Source organism: Leptonychotes weddellii, chromosome 5 (assembly GCF_054177405.1).
Source record: "Leptonychotes weddellii isolate Sample4059 chromosome 5, ASM5417740v2, whole genome shotgun sequence".
Taxonomy (NCBI): Eukaryota; Metazoa; Chordata; class Mammalia; order Carnivora; family Phocidae; genus Leptonychotes; species Leptonychotes weddellii.
The window spans coordinates 94996128-95011471 of NC_138373.1; the positions used below are offsets into that span (position 1 = coordinate 94996128).

Here is a 15344-nt window from a genome sequence, read left to right on the forward strand (position 1 = left end):
GGAGAGATAAAAAGCTTCCAGGACAAACAAAAACTAAAAGAATTTGCAAACACGAAACCGGCCCTACAAGAAATATTGAAAGGTGTCCTCTAAGCAAAGAGAGAGCCTAAAAGTAACATAGACCAGAAAGGAACAGAGACAATATACAGTAACAACTCTTAGTTTCTTAAGAAACTCACTTTTACAAGGGCAAGAGTTTTGCAACCTGAAACTTTTAACTTTTTAGTTGACCTGACTGTGAGTTTGCCACATCTTATTATGTAATGTATTTAAAAAGAAATATAAAAGGCAGTACATGGTGCTTTTGTTTTTGCTGGAATGCTGAGAGTCAAAGAGGTTCAATTTAGCAGAATATAAATCATTACAAATTCTTCTTCCCAAAAATTCAAGACACACTAAACAAATGGAACTCAAAAATGAGAACTGGAGAGTGAATAAACAAAAGCATGATGGGTTGAAAGCAAAATGTATCTATTGATAGAAAAAAATACTTATTAAAATACCAAAAATATTAAGCAGGAATATCCTGGTTATTATTATTATTAAAAATTTAGATATAATTCAAATATAAATAAAGAATGAATGGTCACTTAGATAATTCACATTAAAATATTTATTTTGCCTAAAGTTTACTGCTTAATTGTGTAACCTTTTTTTTTTCACCTTAACTGTGGAGATCATTATATCATTTCTGTATAGTCATGTAAGGAGTTTAATTTTCAAGCTAAATCAAAATCGCTTAAAATGTTGATGATTTAAGATTTGGGGATATAAATATGGACATATTGAATTCAATCCTGATACTTTATTGAATAAGACTAAAAGTCTTTTAGTAGCCTTAATAAGTCTTATGCATTCAAAATTAGCTCACAAAAATAAGAGAGGATGAATTACTGCATTCTCAAACCTATGAGTTTCTAACATCTTTACTCTAAGGAACTAAGAAACTACGGTAGTGATAGTCCTTAAATCTTTGAAACACCAAGCAACATTTTTAAAAATCTGTTTTAATTCAGCAGGGATTTTTGAGCCAAAGCCAAAAGTATTTCTTCTAAACTCATAGAAACTTAAAGAAAGTAAATAATTCTGGCAATTGAGCAAAGGGCTGCAGGGCTCCTGCCAATAGGTACAGCTGTCCCTGCTTTCTTCCCTTATTTTTTTAGTTAGTGAGAGGGCCATGTTGGGGGAAAAAATCATTTGGGGTTTATATTTCTGCTGTTTATTTTATTTTCCTTTCATTTTTCCATTGCATAAGACAAATTGACTTGGAAGTTTTACCTGTTATTGGGCTTCAAATGTTATCTCTAGGAAATCAACCTATTCCCAACCCCAACACCCTCCATATTTTGTTCTCATTTATTCAGATGTTTACTTGGTATTGCCCCTTGGAAGTATAAGGGGAAACTGAAACCTACCACATACTCAAAACTAAATCTCTGGTCAACTCACTTTTTCACCAAACGCTGCTTCCCCTTTGCCAAGTAGCAGTGCCTTCCAAACCAATGGGCAAGTCAAGAGGTGAGAACTCATCCCTGACCTCCCCCCTTTCCTGCACCTCCTACTTTCAAGCAGAGTTTATTTCTCACAGGTCTGGAGCCCCCTTGAAGCTGAGGACCATATATTTTGGGTCTGTTGAATCTCTAAGGACCTAACACAGGGTACAGGATAGACCCTTAAATATTTTTAAACAAATCAAATTGCCTACATAACTGTTTCTACATTTGCTAACTAAATTACTGATTTTATATATCTACAGCGCAAATTGTATTGGCAACTGCACAGCATTAGAGAATCCATTAGATCTTGGAAGAGAAATGGTGTCATATCATTCCTCCCATTTGTAGAAATGCATGGAATTATGCTCAATCCAATGTTAACTGTTTAAAGCGAATCTTGTGCTTAACAGCTTCTAAATGAAGGCAGTTACATAGACATTCACAGGTGTGGTGCTTTTTCTTTTAATTATCAGTTTCTTCTATGATGTATCTTCAGTGCCATTAAATACACACATACCCACTCACATGCACATGCACACACATGTATTTATTGATCACACACGATGCAAAGTATTTAAGACCCAATAGGAATATGAAAATATATATGTCATGTTCTTTTTCCTCAATAATTTCTAATCTAGCTAGAGGTGAAGAGGAACTAATACAGGTGTCTTGTGTACATTTTTCATGTAATTCTCACAAGTACATATTAATATTTCCATTTGCCAATTGCTGATATAACTTGCCCAAATGAAATAGTCATATGAAATAATTCTGACTGCATCTACACTCTTGTGTTTTAATCTCATTGCCTTTTGATAATATAAAAATCTAAAATGCTCTTACCATATGCCCAGACTTTCCAGGACAGTTTTATAGTCAGATGTTCTGCTATACTTATCCTCATAAGCCATCAAGACCTGTCAAAATACCAAATTTTGGCAAAGAAACACTTTTCCAAAATAATTTTTTTCTCAACCCCTGAAATTGTCTTCAAATATGTTTTCTAATAAAGTGTCCCTATATTCAGGGCGCCTGGGTGGCTCAGTTGGTTAAGCGACTGCCTTCGGCTCAGGTCATGATCCCGGAGTCCCGGGATCGAGTCCCACATCGGGCTCCCTGCTCGGCGGGGAGTCTGCTTCTCCCTCTAACCCTACCCCCTCTTGCGCGCTCTCTCTCACTCTCTCTCTCTCAAATAAATAAATAAAATCTTTAAAAAAAAAAAAGTGTCCCTATATTCAGTTGGAAGTGGCTTTGCATTTGAAAGATAAGCAAGAACCTGATAATAAGGAATCCATGAGTGAGTCAAACAACTCACTCCATGATTTTATTTATTTATTTTTAAAGATTTTATTTATTTATTTGACAGAGAGAGTGGGAGAGGGAACACAAGCAGGGGGGAATAAGAGAGGGAGAAGCAGGTTCCCTACTCAGCAGGGAGCCAGATGCCAATGGGGGGCTCAATCCCAGGACCCTGGGATCACGACTTGAGCTGAAGGCAAATGACTGAGCCACCCAGGAGCCCCTCACTCCATGATTTTAGACAATGGAGAAAACCTCATATGAGGTTGCCAGAGGATAGACTTTCCTATAAAGATAAATCTTGATCTAGGTCTTGAAATATAGAAGAGATGTGTTTTCTCATCCATAAACTGAGGTTAATAATAATAACTGCACCATTGGTTCATATGAATATTACTTAATACTTAAGCTTCTAGAACAGAGCCTGGCTTGCAAGTTGACTGATGATGGAGTGTGTTTATCTTAACTATTAAACTAAGGACTATTTAATTAATCTTTTAATTTCTATAATATTTCTAATGATAATTATAATTATAGTATATACAATATGACTATAAAGTATAATATATACTGTAATATTATAATTATGATTTCTATAACCTAGTATAATATATAGTATAACATATAAAATAGATATTTGTTGAATGAATTATGAAATGATGGTGTATCATTGACAAATTTGGGGGCAGAGAGTACAAGAGAGTTAACTTCTTTGAAGATCACATTAAATTTTGTATTATTCACTGAGCTTCAGATATTTGGATACATGTTCATTAAAATAATAAACTTATGGCACAGATTACTCTTGGTAACAGGGATCAGGGATAGATCCAGTGAGATTGCTCTGATCCTTGTGCCTAACTAGACTTTAAGTTTCTGAAGTTTGAGAATTTGTCTCCACTTCCGTTATCAAACTGGGGTTCATCTGCGCTCTTTCATATAGTAGGTGCTAAATAAATACTTGTTTGATAAGACTTACACTTGATACAAAGAAATAATTATGTTAAGAGAGAATAAAGTTCTTATCAGAAACTGTGGAATCCCTCTCCCTTAGATTTCAGTTTTTGCATCAGCCACATCTTTGTTCTGAAATTATATATAAATGGAGGGATGTATCCACTCTTATCTTATTGGAAACTTAATATTTGATACAAATTTGAGTAAAAAGGGATAAAGCTCTTTGTACGGCTCAAGACCATGTTGTTGCTGGCTGTAAATCTGAAACCTCCACATCAGGGCATCAAAATACAGGAGTTAGGGAGCTTCCTCAATATCTCTTCTGTCAATGGAACCATGAAAAGGAGACTGAAGAACAGAGTGTTCATCAACCAAAGCACGTAGGATTAAAGAGGATGATGATATTTTCTTGCAGAACAGTTCAGCAAGGGAAACTCACTCACTGCCTGTGGAAGGAACCAAAAGTTCAACACTTGGCATTTAAGTTTCCATAATTTGATTACACGCTTCTTCCCACTTATATTTTTCTAATGCTTGTTCACATGAGTTCATGCCCCGGCCATATTAAACTCTGGAGAGTTGTCTGAATTTAACCTTTACTTTCCTACTTTATGCTTTTACTATTGCCACGTCCTTCTGCTTGCATAGATCTGCCTATCAAATATAGACCAATAATTTGCTTTTAGTAATTACTCCATAAATGTATTCAACAGACGTTAATTGAGTGCCTTCAATGTGTAAGGCTTTGCATTAGGCAATATGGAGTATAGAAAAAGGAATGAGACAAGCTGCAGTTGAGACGTTTAAATCTAGAAAGTCTCTCACTGAATGTATATCTTTGATTTACCAATATGTTTGCTGCTACTACAAAATGTCGTGACTTGTTAGGTGCTTCATAAATAGGCATGGGATGAATGAATAATTAAAATTACCATCCAGCTACATTAATGATTACATTATTTTATAATCTTCAAAGAAAATGAAACAAATTTCTTGGTCTTTGAATAGCATGCATTAAAAAGTGATAATCTGATTAAATAGCACAAATATTATATGTGTTTCAAAATAAGTACTTGTGGAATTGTTTTAATAGAATTGAAGTGCATTTAAAAAATAATTCTCTTATATTGTTTCTAGCTATAGGGGCTTAAATTATTTTGGTAGGAATCATGCATCAGTTTAAGTACTGATACAATGACTTATAGCTAGTGACTCTTCTCTGTTGTTTAAAAAATAGAATGTCAAAGGTTATATCCTACTCTTTCCTTTTGTGTGGTATCTCTCTTAACCTGAACAGCAGCTAATAGGAGATATAAGATCATCAGGCTTGTTCTTTAATCATGGGTGGGTCTCTTGTCAGAAGACAGTAAGAAATTTTATGTGCTTTTAGATTGGTGGGGTAGAACAAACACCTGCTCTTTTACATGCAAGACATACAGATATCGTGCAGCAAGAAGCAGCTCTGACATCCTGAACCTTTGCAGTTGCATTAGGGAGAATGGCTTCAAGTGGAGCTTCAGAAAGCAGAGTGGCAGTAACAGTGAAGCCTTTTTATTAGACATGGCCATCTCTACAGAGGAATAAAGTCATACAAAGGAGAGATTACAGCCCAGGAAGTCTTTAAAACTCCCAGTGTAAATTGAGTGAGTGTTTCAATCTGGTATGGTTTCTTCCCAGGTTTTGTTCTTTTGTGAATGTGTGGGAGAGCAAAAGGGAAAGAAGTTTGAAAGTTCTGTCTTGCTGGCATGGGAATTTTTTTTTCTTCTGTCAAAGACTTATTAAATCCTGTTTTGGATTTTTAGATGTGAATCACAGGGAAGGTATCATGGAACACATTTCTTTGTAGTAGTACAGCTATCTCAGATCAGTTTGAACTGCCGTTGGGCAACAAGACAAGTTAACAGCACATTCAGTCATGTCATTATAGTCCAACAGGTCTCATTTAACAGTAGGAACCCTTCCAGGTATTAGTCAAAGTGATATATCAAAAGGCCTTATTCATTATGACATGGTAAAGTAAATCAGGTATAGACATACAGGATATTCAATTCTCACCCAGACCAAATGCCATAAAAAAGTACAGTGCAGACATAATTTCAAGAGGTAAATTATTAAATGTTGCATACGTTCTGATATTTAGATTGTACTTGTTTTAAATGTGGCCTTATGAATTCAGAAAACATTTGATTGTTCTCTGTGAGTATTGGAAATATTCTCACCTTCACTTAATATACTTAATATAATAGTTTTTGAACTTTAGTATGCTTACAAATTACCTGGGAAGCTTGATTAAAATGTAGATACTTGGGTTATTTTCCCAGAGACTCTAACTTTCTTGGGAGTTTCTCAGAAATCGATTTTTTTAAACAAGTACATCCAAATGCTGTTCAGGTAGGTGGCCCCTAGCCTGTGTTTTGGGAAGCAATAACAGCATTTTGAAAAATATGCTGATCAACAAATATACAAAATATCCTTTCTTGTAATCTAGAGCAAGGATAAATTCTAAGTATCTTTTAAAAAATAAACAGTGAAGAGTATAGGGCTTATATCTGTCTGGAATAGAAGGATTCACACCCTGGCTCTGTGTATCTTTGGGCAATCCACATGATCCTGATGACTCAGTTCATCTCTAAAAATCTCAGCAACATTTGGTAGGATCAGATGAGATGATCTATAGATAAATAATTTGTAAAAATTTTAGCACATATGCCTGTTGTTGCTCCTTTACTGTCCCCATTAGCTGAGGTTACTTTGTTACCTTCATCACTCCTACTCATTATTTGGCTCCATTCAGTTGCTTCCACTGATCCTTTAGGCAAATCATTGACAACACAAGGATTATCAGTTCTGCTTCCCAGTGTCCTTCTAAACTTGTACTAAAACTCACCTGTCATATTTCACCTTGTATTTGATATTCATCTGTTATTGTGAATAGCAATTCTTTGCCAAAAGTAGCACTATATTTAAAGTAGAATAAAATATGTATTTGCCCTTGAGTAATAAACTGATTCATATTAATACACTGATAGGAAAGAAGTTGAGTGGAATCTCATAAATATATGTTTGAGTTTTAAATCTTGCTTGATAAAACAGCTCCTGACTGAATCAATAATTCATTGACTGAATCAATAATTCTTAGAATTGCAAATACTTAAAAAATCATATTGCCTGATTTGTTCATGATTACTATCTCCATTTTCCATTAGTATCTCAATTTTATAATTTCAAGCAAAATAATTGGGTAGAATTGGCACCATGTCATTTTCATGGGAGCGTAGGGGGGAGAGTTTGGAATCAGCAGGGCCTTTCTGCATTTTCTCAAATTTCAAGAGATACCTAACCATATATACATATACGCCTAAAATGTGGAACAAAATATATGTAGGACTTTCTATTTACTACCTAAAAGTGATGGTTTCCTGAAACTGTCTCAATGAATAAGCATGACTGTATCAATTATAGTCTTGTATGACATCATTGGCTTAAATTAGCCTGTGAAAAATAATGTGCTATAAATATCACAAACAGGGATTCTACAGTTTTTTAAGTTCCTCTGCATGTATTACATGATTTTAAAAATAAATGAGTAATTAACTTAATCATAAATCCAATTATCTAAAAATGTGAGTAGTTCAATTGTTCTATAAAATGCAGCCTATGCTGTCAGCACTCAATTAATATCCATATCTTCAAAACTCCTTCAGATTTTTTTTTTCTCAGCAGCCTCTAAATCATATTTCACAATCTGGTGATGTTATATTTATTGAAATGTTTTGAAATGTATTGTATCACTCCTCCTTTTACATATACTGCATACAAAATCAAGTGGTGGGCTGTTTCAGGGACTAAGATGGTTGCAATCCAAAGAATATTATGCTCTACCCACCCGTGGCGCAATACATGTGACTGTTCTGAGAAGGGATACTGTTTATGATTATTTTCAGAAAATGGGGTGTTTTCCTTGAGTATGTGCTCTTATTCTTTGGCTTCGAACAGCAAGTTCTTCAGAAAGTTTTACTAATTATATTTGATCATAGCAGTAAGCTGCTACAATATTGTTAATGACTTTGCAGAAAAACTTTTGAACTGAGATAATAATAATTTGATGATAGAATTTAAGGAAGCCAATGTGAGGCTGGAGAAGAACATCTAAAGTAGGCAGTCATTCAGCTAGAGGCAGATATGTCACCTATGTTTAAATTATATTTCATCTGAAAATTAATTGGAAAGATAGAATACTGATACGAAGATGTTTAATGGACTTAACACTTAAATATATAATATCCCCTTTCTAAAGGTGTAGTGTTTTTTGACTTCAAAACTAATTTTGTTTCTGGAAGATTTAACTTATTCCACTTTAATATTTATTTTTATTATGTACATATGTTGTAGGGTTTTTACTTACACATATACATACATGCACACATGTATCCAAATCCATACATGTGTTAGTATTCACAATCCTGTGAAGAAGGAACTTGAATTTCCATTTTCCAGACTGGGTGACTGACCGCTCAGGAAGATGAAATGACTTGTTTAGCAGAGGCAGAATTTCAGAATGAGTCTGAGGATAAATGTCCCCTGCTCTTAAAATGTAGAGTAGGAGATATTGGTGTCTTTTCACCTAGACTAATCTGTGTTCAATTCCAATAAGCTTCCGCTAACTGTTTTCTGGAAATAGTACTTTATAACAAATGTTTCTCAGAAAGAATATGAGTGCCATAAGTAAGTATTCTTTTTAACATGGCCTTTCATGAACTGTGTTGAGGGTAGATCAGGATAGACTCCTGATGTCCCCGCAACTGTCTTTTTTTTTCTTTCTAAAATGGAGATGTGACCATTTGATTATATATATTAATATTTTATCAGTAGTCCTAAAATCTTGTTCTCTGTCAATGTAAATGATTGCATAATTGTATAACCATCAGTTGAATGAAATATTAGTTGCGTTGGCCTTAGTTATATACCTCCTTTAATTGTATAACAGTACTAAATACTTGGCAAATAATTGTTATTGGAGAAATGCTTGCTAACGTACTGTTGAAGGTTTTTGAATAACATTTGGATTAGCCTATGCCAGAATGAAACTTAAGAGCTACATGGTGTCTGACCAACAGAAAAATGAATATCTAGATATGGACCAAATTTCTCAAAGAACGCTAGCATTGTCTAAGTCAGAAAGGGAGAGGTGGGGACAAAGACGAGTGTGGGAGAAAGGAGGAAAAGGAAGGAAGGGACAGAATGTGCCACGCTACGTTGCCTTGTTGTAACACGTTGTTTTAATGTGTGACTAAGACATTTAATAAAGGATACTGGAGAAAAGAAGTTGAATTCCCTTGGAAATTAAGGTAGAGCCAGTCTGTGTCAGGGTTACAACAGTCACTAGACACCTAGAGATCTGTGATGGTTCGGGGGATGCTGCCTCTGCAGTAGCAGCTGGGAGAACTCCGCCGACTAGAGAAGCCACAAGGCTCCGAAGGCCCTCTGAAGGCCAGCAAGTCCAGGGAGCTGGCCAGCACAATGTGGCCTCAGGGACAGGAATGCATCCTTGGTTCCACTTTTTTTTTTTTTTTTAATTTATTTGAGAAGAGAGCACGAGAAGGGGCAAGGTTAGAGGGAGAAGCAGACTCCCCACCGAGCAGGGAGCCCGATGTGGGGCTCGATCCCAGGACCCCAGGATCATGACCTGAGCTGAAAGCAGCTGCTTAACCGACTGAGCCACCCAGGTGCCCCGGTTCCACTTTTAATCATGTATTTTCAGCTACTGAGAAGAAAAAGGTCTGCTCCCATAAATGGCACATCTTTGTCAGAGATGTTTGTTTTTCATTTGCTGAAGCACTTTCAGGCCTGTGGGGGCTGGGAGTGAGCTGTGAAAAACTGAATGGTATGTCCTCCAGAGTGAAGGAAGAAGAGCAGTTTCTTCTGCATTAGCAGGAGTGAGCTCAGCCTCTCTGCCTCTCTGCTCTACATCACTGCTGAGGGGATGTGATCAGGGAGTCACAAATGATAGGATAACTGGTGACACAATAGAACAAATCTCTAGCAGAAAACAAATGTGTGGACAAGATGTGAAAGATGCTTTTATATTTGAACAGCAAGAAACCCATTAAATGAAATAAATTACATGCTGTCAGGCTGATGACTCACTGTCCTATTGAAATAGACAATATTTTGGAGTGAAGGAAAAGATAGCATGGCATGACACAGACAGGCTCAAAATAATGAAAACTTTTCCTCTGACTCGAGTGTGAATATTCAGATTAGAAGACAGACTTCCAATAACACTCAATAAGTGCATATTAAAAAATGCTTTAAAATATTGCTAGTTAGAATACTCTATTTTAGACTATGTTTATAAGCAGCAATAGTCCCTAACAAAGAACAAAGCTCCAATAGGCGACATTCCTTGTTATTTATTTTCACCATCCTACCCTTATTTTAAGGAATTAAAGTTAAATTTCAGTTTGTTTATGGCAAGTGCTTTGGAATAGTTACGGAGTGGTCCGCTCATTCCTTCATTTATTCAATAAATGTATATCGAGAGACTTCTATGTGCCAGGCTTTATAAAAGCAACAATAAATAAGAGACATGTCCCCTGACCTGAGTGGGCCTATGGCCTAGTAGAATAATAAATTAATATTTATTAAATACTTTCATAATAGGTATTTCACATGCACAATGTTATGCAGCTCTTAAAATAGTCCTGTGAAATAGTCGTTCTTTCCTTATTTTACACATGAGGAAAACTAGGGTTCAGAGATTGAATAACTTGCCATAAGTTGCAAGCTAAAGAATGGATGAGAAAAGTTGAACTCATAGTAACAGAGAGGAGAATGGAGGTTATCAGATGCTGGGGTGTAGGAAAAAGGGGAAATAAAAAATAGAGAAGACTCTTGGTTGCCAGGGGCTTGGAGGAGGAGATCTTGGGCTTGGAGGAGGAAATCTAGTAAGTTATTGTATAATGGGTACAGAGTTTCAGTTTTGAAAGATGTAAAGACTTATGGTGATGGATGGTGGTGATGGTTGTTCAACAATATGAATTTACACAATACAGTGAACTGTACACTTTTAAAATGGTTGGGATAGGATAAGTCTTGCCATTAATGGGGAAACATTTCATGACAAGTACCCAGGGTGTTTATACATGTGCTATTTGTGAAAACTTTGACAAAATGAAGATTCCATTGCAAAAAATCAAGAAGTTCATTATTTAGTACATTAGTAATTTATCACTAATTGTATTAATATTTAAAAGAAAAACAACCACAATATCTTATATGTCTGGTGTATCAACCATTAGACTTGAGTTATGGCCCTGGTTCTAGTAGCCAAATCTACTAGCATAATTAATTTTTGGAAAATATAATAAGGATAAGGTCTTTTTGTTAGAAAATATACATTCAGATATAAATAAATCTTTAGCAGTTTTGAATAACTGAGAAAACCCCAACTATAGTTTTAAAACTGGTTAATGGCATTGGCTTTAGTTTTACAGCAAGTTTTGATTAACATTTTCTGACAGAGGAAGTGAGGAAAGCTCTTGTTTTGTGACTTGCCTAGATAATAAAACATCCAAATCTGGCATGAGTGAAGATGAATTCTAATTACGCTCGATATATTTTCTTATTTATCCCTTTCTAAAGAGAGAAATTTAATTATATTAATATGTCCACTCAATTTATATGAGGACTTTCTGAATTTTTGAAACACCTGAGATGGAATTCATTTTTACTTTGAGAATCTAGTTATAAGGCAAATAAAAAATATTTTTATCATAAGAAACGGATGAGCCAAAATTCAGACAAGATCTGGCTGAATTCCCTTGTTCTCTTTTCACTATGCCTTGCCATACCTTCCCACATATTGTGATTGTTATCTAAGGAGGAAATGTCAAATGACATCCCAGATCTAGAAAATTCTTATGTATTTTATTTCCAATTTTCTGAAATCACTTGCTTTGTGTGGGCACAGCTAATCTTTCTTTTGACCAGCGCTCCTTTCTGAGACTACCTGTAAAGTCAATGAGATACATAGACCAAAATCTCACTGACACACTCCATCAAAATTATAAATCTCAAGAAAACTTTCACAGAAATTGTTCTTCATTCTTTACCTCTATATACCTGATTGTTTTTCTCTCGGGTCAGTGCTGGTTCCTCTACATTCAATATAAAAACTGCTGTGCAATCCCTTGTTCTTAAAGTTGAATATCTGTGAGAATTATTTAGAGTTCTCAAACTATAACAGATTATTAATAGGTAAGTCAGAACTATTTAAATCCAATAATTAGGGCGCCTGGGTGGCTCAGTTGGTTGGGCGACTGCCTTCGGCTCGGGTCATGATCCTGGAGTCCCGGGATCGAGTCCCACATCAGGCTCCCTGCTCGGCAGGGAGTCTGCTTCTCCCTCTGACCCTCCCCCCTCTCATGTGCTCTCTCTCTCTCAAATAAATAAATAAAATCTTAAAAAAAAAAATCCAATAATTATTGCCACATTAAACTGTAAAATTTTTGCAGTATATTACCGAAGTCAATATTTACAAAAATAAGTGATTGACACAACAGTTTTGGCATAGTTTATGTTTGCTTTTTCTACCTCTTTCTTTGTTTCTTTGTTTCTTTTTCTTTCTTTCTTCTCTCTCTCTTTCTCTTCTTTCTTTCTTTCTTTTTCTTTTTTTTTTCTTTCTTTCTTTTCTTTTCTTTCTACTTTTTCTTTCTTCTTCTTTCTTTCTTCCCTGAAATCAAGAGTCCCATGCTCCACCGACTGAGCCAGCCAGGTACCCCATCTTCCTTTTAATGAAAAGAACTCATCCTAATTAGAGTACATAACTCAGTGAGAGGAAATAGGATCTAACAGATTAAGAAAATGCTCAAATGTACATTTTTTAGACAAACTTTAGAGGACATAAACAATGTGTACGGGTTTCAATAATTTTCATTTAGGTCTGTCTTTAGATATGAATGATACTATACATCATAGAAATGAAAAGCTAAAAATCTTTCCATAGATCATTTAATTGATTTCCCTGCCTCCTAAAGGATTTTTTTCCATTTACTTATTTCTTTTTCTCCCTGCTTAGTAAAAGAAATAAAACAAAATTAATATTAAGAGTCTAGAAAATATAATTTATACAAACCTATAGTTCCACCTTCCCACCTATGTCCAAGAAAAAGAAACTGGTCATAAATTGATCCTGGCATTTAAAACATAACTGTTATTTTTCCTCAGTCAAGAATATTTTTAAATATTTCCTGATGCTAATTTGACCCATTTCCACTATATTTTCTCTGTTTCTCTAAAAGTTGAGAATTCACTCAGGTCATGATCCCAGAGTCCTGGGATGGAGCCCCTGCTCAGCGGGAAGCCTGCTTCTCCCTCTGCCACTCCCCCTGCTTCTGTTCCCTCTCTTGCTGTGTCTCTCTCTGTCAAATAAATAAATAAAAATAAAAATAAATAAAAAATAAATAAAATTTGAGAATTCAACTCAACTTTTTTTTTAGAAATAATTGTTTCTTGATTGATTTTTCAATTTAGAATAATCGACATACCAAAAGGGAAAATGTGTTTATCCTGGCCTATGTAGTACCACTAAATATTTTTACTAGTCTCTGCAAATGCTAGGATTCTGGCAAATCAGGAGGGTAAATATGGTCTTAAAATTCATCACAACTGAAAAAAATAAGTAGGATCCCATGTTGGTTTTTTTTTCCCCCACATCATTATGATGCAGGCAATTAGTACCATTTTATTTTTGCTATTTAAGAAAATGTTTAAATATACTTATATATTGAGAATTGTGACATTAGGTATTTTCTTTTCAGAATTGTTTTCATACTCTATCTTAATTTAGATTTTACATTCAACTCTATGTCATGAGATTTTTCACCGTTATTATATGTTATTTGAAAACATGAGTTAATATCTTTCAAAGTTGGAATTCTATTATGTCCCAATTGAAGAGGTCCCTTTTTAGTGCCTTGGGACATGTTGCTCTCAAGGAGTTACAGAAAGAAGTGGTTGGGTTCTGAAGTCACCAAATGACACAAACCTAACTAAGTCATATGTCCTGGCTACCATAATCAGATCCATTCCCACTATGATGTATTTTACAGTGCTTTTAGTTAAAATAATTAAAAGTTTTCAAGTTTAATAACATGTAGATCTAAACAACTATTCCATCACACTGATTTTTGTACACATCTGTGTTCCCATTGATCTACAAATTTCTTATGGGCAAGCCAACTATCTCTTTGTTTCTGATTCCTCTATCTCTATGCCTGTTCACAGAGATGGATGTACCACAGATAATGAAGCTTAAGTTGTGGGGTACCTCCCTTATATGAGACTATTCCAAGGCCCTGCTGGGCAAAGCCTCGCCAGTATAATTACATGATGCTGTGTTTTTGCAAAATTTATAAAAGCAAGGTATTGTAATTAGATTACTGCATAGTTTTGTGGCTTAGTTTACCTCAGTAATTTTTGTCTTGTTCTCCTTTTTAAATACAGCTCCCCAACTTTTAAAGATAAGGCCCCACAAAACCTAGATTCTCCCTTGCTGACACATAAGGATCTTATTTACTTTTACTTTTTGTTGAATGAATAAATGAAAAAAGGGAAGGAGAGGAAGATGGATGATGTGCTATTAGTCAATATATTTTAGTTTTGAAAAAATTAACATTTCTGGCAAAAAAATTTCCACAAGCCACCAACAGGTAATCCTAATATACCACTTTTGTATGATGTCTATAAGTTTACAAAGCTCTCCTTCTATTTTCAATGACAGCCTAGCTGGATATAGTATTCTTGGCTGCATATTTTTCTCATTTAGTGCTCTGAATATATCATGCCAGTCCTTTCTGGCCTGCCAGGTCTCTGTGGATAGGTCTGTTCCAGTCTAATGTTTCTACCATTGTAGGTTACAGATCTCTTGTCCTGAGCTGCTTTCAGGATTTTCTCTTTGTCTCTGAGACTTGTAAGTTTTACTATTAGATGTCAGGCTATTGATCTATTTTTACTGATTTTGAGGGGGGTTCTCTGTGCCTCCTGGATTTTGATACCTGTTTCCTTCCCCAAATTAGGGAAGTTCTCTGCTATAATTTGCTCCAATATACCTTCTGCCCCTCTCTCCCTTTCTTCTTCTTCTGGGATCCCAATTATTCTAATATTGTTTCATCTTATGGTATCACTTATCTCTCGAATTCTGCCCTCGTGATCCAGTAGTTGTTTAGCTCTCTTTTTCTCAGCTTCGTTATTTTCCATCATTTGGTCTTCTATATCACTAATTCTTTCTTCTGCCTCATTTCCTAGCACTTAGAGCCTCCATTTTTGATTACACTTCATTAATAGCCTTTTTGATTTTGACTTGGTTAGATTTTAGTTCTTTTATTTCTCCAGAAAGGGTTTCTCTAATGTCTTCCATGCTTTTTTCAAGCCCAGCTAGTATCTTTAAAATCATCATTCTGAACTCTAGTTCTGACATCTTACCAATGTCCGTATTGATTAGGTCCCTGGCAGTCGGTACTGCCTCTTGTTCTTTTTTTTGAGGTGAGTTTTTCCATCTTGTCATTTTGTCCAGAGGAGAATAGATGA

At 35.2% G+C, this 15344-nt stretch overlaps 1 protein-coding gene across 2 annotated transcripts in view; it reads left to right on the forward strand.

Moving 5' to 3' along the window:
• Window positions 1-15344, forward strand: part of CNTN1 (contactin 1) — a 290007-nt gene that overhangs the window by 172324 nt on the left and 102339 nt on the right. The gene's annotated exons all lie outside the window — the stretch shown is intronic.